Genomic DNA, 9,435 nt, shown 5'->3' with positions numbered 1-9,435 from the left:
GTGCATTAATCTTCATCTTAATAACCCCTTCGCTCCCCATAAATTAGCTATACTTAGCTGTGTCATGAGACCATATACTGCAATGTGCTCGAAGGAAAGTCTCTCTTTCATTATTCTTTTTTACAATGACTCTCCATTTAAATGCTTACCAAGGAGCCAATGCGAAGTGTAACTAGTCAGCAAGGGAGTACAACTAAAACAAGGGCTCTTTTCTACCCTTTTGATGTTCTTCTAAGGATGCATTTATGTATATTACTTTAAAATACATCTTAACATAACTAAAAATAGACTAATTTGAAAAGCTTTGTAATTGAAAAATTACATCTGTAGTATTTTTAAGCAGCAATTTGAGACATATTGCTCTTTTTTTTTTTTTCCAGAGTTTTTATAATCACCTATGTTACAGCCATTTTTAGGAACCCTTTTAATGAGGTTTTGCTGGAATAGCAGACACTAAATGACGGTAAACCCTTGTGACTTGTTAGAGATCAACCAATACAGTAAGCAAGAGACAATGCTTCCAAACACAGCACCAAGTTCTGCTCTATGTGACATTCACTGAAACTAGGGGAGTCTGCTTAAATTAAAGCCTGCAGATAACACTCATCTACTGGAAGTTAAGCATGTATGTATTACTGCTGTACTACATAGGATTTCTCCTTTGCCTGAAGTTGGGTATATGGGCCTACTCCTTGCAGTATTAAGGCTCTATTTCAGTTTTATATCATTATGACAAAGGGCAGAATTAGTTCCAATATTGTTTACAACAGATGTATACAGTGGAAGTAGAAAGCCACATCTCTGAAAGCTTTCCTTGACCTATTGCAACTCCCTGAGACTTCAAACACCCATAGCATGATTCCAACGCCATCCAGGTAGCCAAATGATTAAAGCTACTCATTTTGTAAAAAATTAATTATGAATGAATGAGGGAACTCTCTGAACATACGGGTCTGAGATCTGCCAGCATCCAAGGCCAGCTTACTTTTTGTTAATCTATGTGTGTAAGACATCTGAGACATCATATAAATCTCCTTTTGAAAGGCAGAAGAGCTGAGAAAGAAGAAACAAGATGTTTGTTCAGAGAGTGCCATAAAGCAGAGTTTCTCTTGTCAAATAAGAGGAATATGGAGACTCCAAACTAAAACTCTTTGTGGAATGCATTTCACAGATTAATTTAATGTAAACTTGGGTTTTTTTTAAGATGTAATTCTAAATGTCCTTCCCTGCTGGCTTTGTTCTCCCCAAAGCAACCATCTTGGGTGTTCTTTTTTTTTGGACAATTCTCTCAGAACTTGGAACTTTTTGTTTTCTTTCTTCATTGCACATTAGTTCTTTGGGTGCTACTGTGATCAACAAAGATCACTGGATTCAGGCAAAACTGAGATCAAGCACTGTGCAATAGCAACTGCCTTTCCCCTCTTCTCCCTGAAACTAAATGCTAAGCTCCCATTACTATGGTCAAAATTTTACACCATCTTATAGGACAGTGACTTTTCTAAGAGCTGAAAAAGCAACGTTGGTTTATGTTGAAAACTGGCTTTTAAATAGTATTGGCTTTTAAAGCAAAAACAGAAGTACACAAATTTTTTTTTGTTACAATATTAACACAACTATTACTTATATTGGAAACAATAGTGGGCATTAAGAAATATCTAATTTATTTTCCAAATAAGCAGCAATGTCTTCTACAGACAGGGAAGTTTCTAGGTGCAGCGTTCAAAGACCAGCTGGTACGCCAAGCAGCAATACATTAAACAGGTAAAACTCAATGTAGATTATTTCATTCAGATATTAAAATCCCTTAAATTCTGAACTCCAGCATACTGGAGCTCACATTACTCAGGAATGATGGCATCCACAAAGGGAGTTATCCTTCTTCAATTTCTTAATTTCAGACTTCCAGTTGCTTCCACTGAGCTTTTTCCAAGTGCCACCATAGAGATGCAAATTCACTGTTGACAACCCCTACTCTTCTAGTAATATGAAATACTTTAGCATCACTTTTCAGCTGTGGGCTTTCCCCCATCAAGTATCCTTTGCCTGACAGATTAAAGATCTATCAGAATATCTTTCTCCAGGAAGGACCCTGGATAACATCATGCCAAAAAAAATACATATGACAAAGTTTCCCCATATAGAATCATAGAATCGTTAGGGTTGGAAAGGACCTTAAGATCATCCAGTTCCAACCCCCTGCCGTGGGCAGGGACACCCTACGCTAAATCATATCACCTAAGGCCTCGTCCAACCTGGCCTTGAACACTGCCAGGGATGGAGCATTCACAACCTCCCTGGGCAACCCATTCCAGTGCCTCACCACCCTAACAGGAAAGAATTTCCTTCTTATATCCAACCTAAACTTCCCCTGTTTAAGTTTTAACCCGTTACCCCTTGTCCTGTTACTACAGTCTCTAATGTTCTTCTGCTTACCCATCAAGCAGATAATGATTTTCTTAAGTTTCAGTTCTCCATTCTAATTCTAAAAGGCTAAACATCAGATAACACACTTTCTAAAATAACCATAATCATGCAAGATGTCATGGCCAAATGACAGTGCCGCAGTCAAAGTACATTAAATCAAACAACGGGAGATTATCTGTCAACCTCCCAATCTCATCAAAAGCACCACTGTGCTTGTTCAGGATCTGTTTTCCATAAAAATAGTATCAGTCAGCCCGGACTGTTGATTTTGTTTCAGCCCTTCAGAGCATAAGAACTGATCTTCAATTAACATGTCTGGGATTCCTCATGGCATCAAGGTTAACCTTAAAATATTTACACAACATTGGATTTTCTTCCTGCTCTTCTGGAACTTTTAATGGCAGTTCAAGATTCATTACAAAGAACACCGATAGTTCACAGAACTTTAGGCAATTATTGTAAGAATCCCTGGTATATCCAGGCATTGTATTTGATGATATTCTATTATCCAAGCATTAGAAACTTGAAGGTATTTTGCATTCTTCCTTGTGACTCTTCTAAAGTATTAAATTTTGCCTAACAAAGAAATACATCACTATCGCTTTCCAAGCACAGAAGAAAAATACACCAGAGTTGTGCCTATAAGGGATAATGTATGCACCATCTTTCTTCAATTTGTTTAGCCGTAGTTATTAATATTTAGGCTTTTATAGGTTTTTAAGGTTATAAACCTCATCATTTCATTCAGATGTGAGGGAATGAACCCAAGTAACAACTCAATATTCAAGTTTCTCCCTTATCTGATTAATTTTTATCCTTGTGAGGGAACTTGAAAAGCTCCTTTATAAGACTGCCATGAAAAGCTCTGATATACATTCTCAGCAAAACAAAGTAGCCCTTATTCTAATCTTACATAGTGTCTGACTCGGAATCCTCTATAGTTCTGGGAAAAAAATGGTGTGAATTTCCATCTTTCCTCACCTTACCAGTATAAACAATCAGGAGTAACACCACCAAAATCTGTAGAGCTGAACTGTTTCAGCTAACATGCTAGATGAGAATTAAGTTCTGTTTCTTTGTAGCAATCCAGACTGGGCTAAGCCTTACTTTATCTTACTGGTAAGGCAAAGGGATTCCTGTCCTTATTACTAAGTGCTTTATATAGCATGTAATCTCACCTTGTAGTATGTACTTTTTCATCTTGTACCTATGAGAGCACTATGGAGCTGCTCCCAAAGGAAGGTCACATTATAGTCATCTCGGAACACTTAGAAGCTGATGATATGCATACAAAGTCAGGAGTGAGATCAGGTTTAAATATTAATGTGAAGATTTACAGTGTTTTTTTACAATATATGAATTAAAAAGGCAAAAACCTGTAGCTTTATTGTACTGCAACTGCCATTGAGTTTAAATTTCATGAAGTTTTTCGTATCTTGCTGAACTCAGTATTAAAAGAAAAAACCTCCAATCTTTTGGTGTCCCCAAACCCTGTATTAGTAGAATCACATGCACATATAAATCAACTAAAGAGTTAGATCACATATCGTTACTTTAAAAGTATATATACATTCATCCCATATACGCAAAGTGGGCTTTTTCCCCATTACTGTGAATTATTTACACCAGAAGTGTTGATGAAACCTAAGTTGCATGAATCAAACTTGACCTACACGAAATGCATGCATCTGATGTCGTTCTCTGAACTATTGATTCTTCTCCATCCATCTGTCTTGCACTCACTACGTTCTGAGTACTCTCTGAAGAATAATGTTGGCATCTGGTTATAGTATAAGCATTCCAAATTACTGCATAGACGCATGACAGAGCAGTTAAGAAAAACCAGTGGATCCTATGTAAATAACCATGAAACTTGGCTACTTTCTTTAAAACAATCTTTAAAGATTGTTGTATTTTTACTCTATTATTTCTCCTTTATTTCAGCCATTGAAGTCAAAGCTACCACAATATTCTGCTGCTGTGTAGGTTTACCACTAGTGTGAATTCCTTTGTTGTGGGTGGTTTTTTCAAGGACTATGCATTCCATATTCTGTTTACTACTGAAAAGTGAGATTTTTAAATCCAGTACAAAGTACACATTTAAATACAGTTTCCTACAGCTTTCCTAAGAACGGCGCAAGGAATCATTTGGAAAATATTTCAATTACCCTTTTAAAACAACATTAAAATGCTCTGGAAATTAAGATAAAATTTCTGTAATTAGTATGCATTCCTCTCTTCTGAGCACAGAACAGCAATAATAACCTTGAGCTACAGCTATGAGAATGGTAAAATGTACTGTCTGTGTCCAGCCTGGATTTCCACAAAATTAATTTCTGCAGTAGAATCATGATAAGAGACCTGTGGAAAAGAAAGCTCTCTGGTGTTAATCTGGACTCTTGTCCTATCTTGAACAGATTCAGAGATATAATATAATTGCTTTTGATCATCTTGAAATAAAAAAAAAAAAAGAGCTCATAGGGAAGAATCACAGAAGTGAGAAGAAGCAGTGCTGAAAAGCAGTGAAGCACTGATTAGATGCCAGTCAAATTATAGACAGTCAGTCAGGAGAAGGGATGAGCTGATGTACGCAAGGATGCAACCAAGGAGAACAGCGGTGACAAATACATTATTTTAGCTGCTAAAGATAAGAACCTGCTGGTGAAGATCCTCTGCATCAAAAACTGGAGGAAAATATTTTGAGACAACCTTAATTTTATGCCAGAATAGCAGTACTTGTAAAAACCAGCTGGCACACTGGCTCACTCACCTTAGCCCTCTTACTTCATCACCCTGAACTGACACAGTCTGGTCCATTTATTTCTACAGAGTTACGGAATCTAAGCCTGATGTCTCAACCACAGTCATCAGTGAATCTGGAAAATTCCTGGATATACCCAAGTGTGCAGGCCCAAAAGTTTAACACAGACAAAAAGTAATTAAAAGCAGTGGTCTCATTACAGCAGAAAACTCTTTACTGAAATCTCCATAGCGGCAGATTTCTCTGGATTTAAATCTTCATTTGAAACCTTTCAGTTTCTCATGCTCTGCTAGCGAGGAGGGACATAAGATGCTGAGAGGGAGCAGAGCCAGTACACCAGACCCAAACTAGCCAAAGGGATACTCCATATGGGCTGGGCATTGGTCAGCAGGTGGCAAGCTGATTTATGTATCACTTGTTTTTCTTGGGTTTTATTTCTCTTTTTCTTGTCTCCCTTTTCATTATAATTATAGTATTTTATGTCAATTATTAAACTGTTCCTATCACAACCCACAGGTTTTACCTGTTTTCCCTGATTCTCCTCTCCAGTCCCTCAAGGGGGGTGTGGTGCTGTGTGAGCAAGGGCTGTTTGTGAATCCATGGCAATCTGAAAAAAAACATGTGCTTGATAAAAACACAGTCTTCTACAACACTGTCCAGGGACTGCAAGGATGTTGCTTAAGTTCTCACAATATCTTTGTGAGTAAGCATACGGGAGACAATACTACTGAACCAGCATCCTTGATGGGTGAAACCATGGTCCCATTATAGCATCTTCATACAGTAAAATCAGCAGATTAAGAAAACCAGAAGAAATCCCACTAGATCTTGTAGAGTGTGCAGTGACTTCAGCTTTTTCTTTATTTTTTTTCCTTAAAAATTTACTTTTTCTATCAAAGTTACCACTTTGAAGAATGGAAACCACCCTAAAATCTAGTCTCATTTCAAAGTGCTTAACGTTTTATGTGTACCTGAAGCACATCCTGCAGAAGCCTTTAATGTTGTAGGTGGGTTTTGCTTCAGTTCTGGAGAAAAATAAAGGGGTGGGGGTGGTGGTGGGAAGAGCATAGCTAACACTCCCTATAGTCTCATGGTGATCTTTGAAAGTCTTCTAACAAGTGTGATCAAGTGCAAGCTGATGCATTAACACATTTCAGTAGTAATATTCAGCTCCAATTTAGTAGATTCCTTTTGTACTTACGGCTTCAGGTTGTGCTTTCTTTTTTTCCCCCCGATCGACTAGAAGCTTGAGAAAGTCCCCAAGATGGCATTTGTACGTGTAAAGGTTAGGTACAACCAAAAGATTTAGTCTTTGTCCAAAGTCCTCCCTAGTATTTATGGGCAATTTCAGGGACTCTTCAAAGTGTTCAGGTCACTTACACCTGGGGCATCATCTGAATCATGAAAAAGGCAATCCCAGCAACCCATGGCTGGATAGCCAGACCAGCTGGTGTTTGAAGACACAGACTTCTTAAAATAAGATCTCTCTCTACATTGTAGCCAAACTAGTGTGGAGTAGAATTATTACAGCCCCTGTAGTCTTCCTCTGGGAGGCTCTAAGAATGTTTTCAAACGTTTACATTTCAAAAACGCAGAACCTGTTGCCTTGATCTTTTATGTTACTTCACTAACTCTACTCCGTAAAACACAGCAGGGCAAGACAGCTAGGTCATTGAGAACGTCTTCTGATAGCTGAATAGGAAAGCTTATTGTTACATCGGTGTAACACAGAAGATGGGATAATTCAGAAACTACACCAGCCCCTTCTCCTGACTGTACAGACACTGTCCATATCAGCTTAGCAGTATCGAACATAAACACAGCTGTACTATCAGGATAGCTCCCGGACTCAAAAAAGCCATGAAGCATACATTTGGATCTATTCACTGTGCCCTCAACTTTTACCACTGTGCCTTAGAACTGCACCTCCTCTGTTCCCGCACTCCTAAGCACAATCATATTGAGCAGGAAGCGAAAGAATGTAACTGTGAGCTTGCTAGCATTTCTGAATTTAAAATCAGACCTAAGAGGTATACAAATCTATTTTTTTTTTAATGTAAATTCAAACTACATGGAGAAAACAAAATTCTGTCATTCTGCTTGGTTTGAGGCTTCATAAATTGACACCGTATTAAGTTATTTAAACCGGAGTTATTCTTGTGCTTGCAACAGTGTTCACTGCAGAAGATGCTTCCAGAAGTATGGTGAAGTCATTGTTTAATGTCACCCCTGAGACTTCCAGCTATGTAATGTGATATTTTTTTCCTTCTCTTCTAGTGTTCATTATTGACGTAGAAGTATATTGAAACCACAGAAGCAAAGCAGCTGGTTAGTGACCCTTGGGAATATACCCTTGCTAAGGGAGATTTTAGCCCCATCCCAAGAGTTTACTGCATTCAGGTTGACTCAGTAAGGTGAAAAACAACCCCATTTGAAGTTGCTCGCTACTCACATACTCATCTTTTTCTAAAGCGCTGTCCCTCTTGGGAGAAAAGGGAAGGCAATATAAAAGTCTGCTGGGACAACCCCACAGTAGTCAATGCAATCACTTGCTTGGTTTTGCACTGTGAATCTTTGAGTGAAGGAAAATGGAAGTGCAGGAACAAACCATCAAATGGTGTTTTCAGGGTACCTACAAGATCTATACCTTCTGTAGTAAACACTTCTATCCAAGAAAATAGAAATATGAATTGTTCTACATTACTTTCAATGAGATCTTACTAGAATATTAATTTTCCGGTTGCAACGGTATAATTTCATTTTGCCTGTTAACAGCGTTCATAGCTTTCTCCATATAGCTTTCCAAGTTTTTGATAAGGGTTTTTCCTTACCAGTTACATTTTTCAAGTAGAGTAAGCCATCATCCAAGGAAGTGCACTAGTGGAAAATACCACATAATACAATATTAATCATATATATGTCAAAGAATGAATGCGGATAATTACTTGGCTTACAGGACTCAAGTAGGCAAGCAAACCATAGCAATTACGTGGCTGAAAAACCTTATTTGGTGTAATCTACAACCCAGTTGAGTAGTACTCATCAGTGACTGCAAGAACCAGACACTGCATCAGGAAATACAGTAGGTCAAAACAACCTGCTGCATCTCTCAAAAAACCATATAAAAATATTTGTATGAGAGACTGCTCTCTCAAGGAGAAAGGTCCCTTAGTTTTCTAGCTCCAAATACTAGAAAGAGTCAATAAACTATACCCTAGAAGATATAAAGTCTTGTAAAAGGAAACTAAGAATTAAGGGTGTACAACAGTGGCAAGATTTTCCTCTGGAAGTAGTTCTATGATTCCATTTTCTTGGCTAGAAAGCTGACTTCCATTAAGCGGCCAGTCTTAAGTAGCGGAGCTTTCTATGCCTTTCTCTTTTGGCTCACTGTCTTGCCACTTATGTAAATAAAATGTTCCACCATTCTGTATTAATTATACAAAAGTCAGCAGCCCTTAGAAGATTTACCATATTCACACCTCACTGCAGAACATAACAGTCATTGGGAAAAAACCTCTTTTACCTCTTCTCCATCTTTAAATTAAACTAATTACACTGCTGCTTCTTTTCTTTTACTTACTTTCAGAGTCCCTGAAAATCCAAGCCCTTCTTTTCTTTTTTTCAGTCTTTATGAGCATCAAATTTGCTGTTTCTGCTTTTCAGTCTTCCATATGCATGTTTAATGGTTTAGTTTCTCATTTGTTACATGCATATAGGCAAGTATAGAAGCAGGTACACAACAAAGGTAGTAAAATAATCAAATGCTTTCACTAATCCAAATAGCAAGGCTTGAGGCAATCTTTTTTTCTGGTTTGAACACTATTAAGTACAGTTATTGCAACCAAGGCAAATAAAAAAACCACTACAAAACCAACCACAAGTTTTGTCCTCCCTGACATGTCAAAGTGACGTGGTTATTGCTAAAAATAAGGAAAAAAACTGAAAAGACTTCACCCAAGATGTAGAGTCGGCAATGACAAAACACATTACCACGTTAAAGGAATTTTTAAACACCATGGCCTAAACGATGAAAATAGGTTAGCTTCCCATTCTTAACACTTGTATGTTGAATAGATTTAAAGTGCTACAAGGCAAATGTATTAATTCCAAGAGGAAACAAGCTTTCACTAAAATTCATCCAGGTAATAGAAATCAGTATTTCTTTTTGGTAGCGTCTTTGTTTTTAAGCTTAACAGCTTGACAATGACTCTTTTTGAGACAGTAACAACATAACCACCGCAAACTGCTCA

This window comes from Pezoporus wallicus, unplaced genomic scaffold (genome assembly GCF_028554395.1).
Source record: "Pezoporus wallicus isolate ANWC-B61680 ecotype Strahan unplaced genomic scaffold, APGP_CSIRO_Pwel_v1 scaffold_7392, whole genome shotgun sequence".
NCBI lineage: Eukaryota > Metazoa > Chordata > Aves > Psittaciformes > Psittacidae > Pezoporus > Pezoporus wallicus.
Note: the sequence above shows the minus strand (reverse complement) of the source record.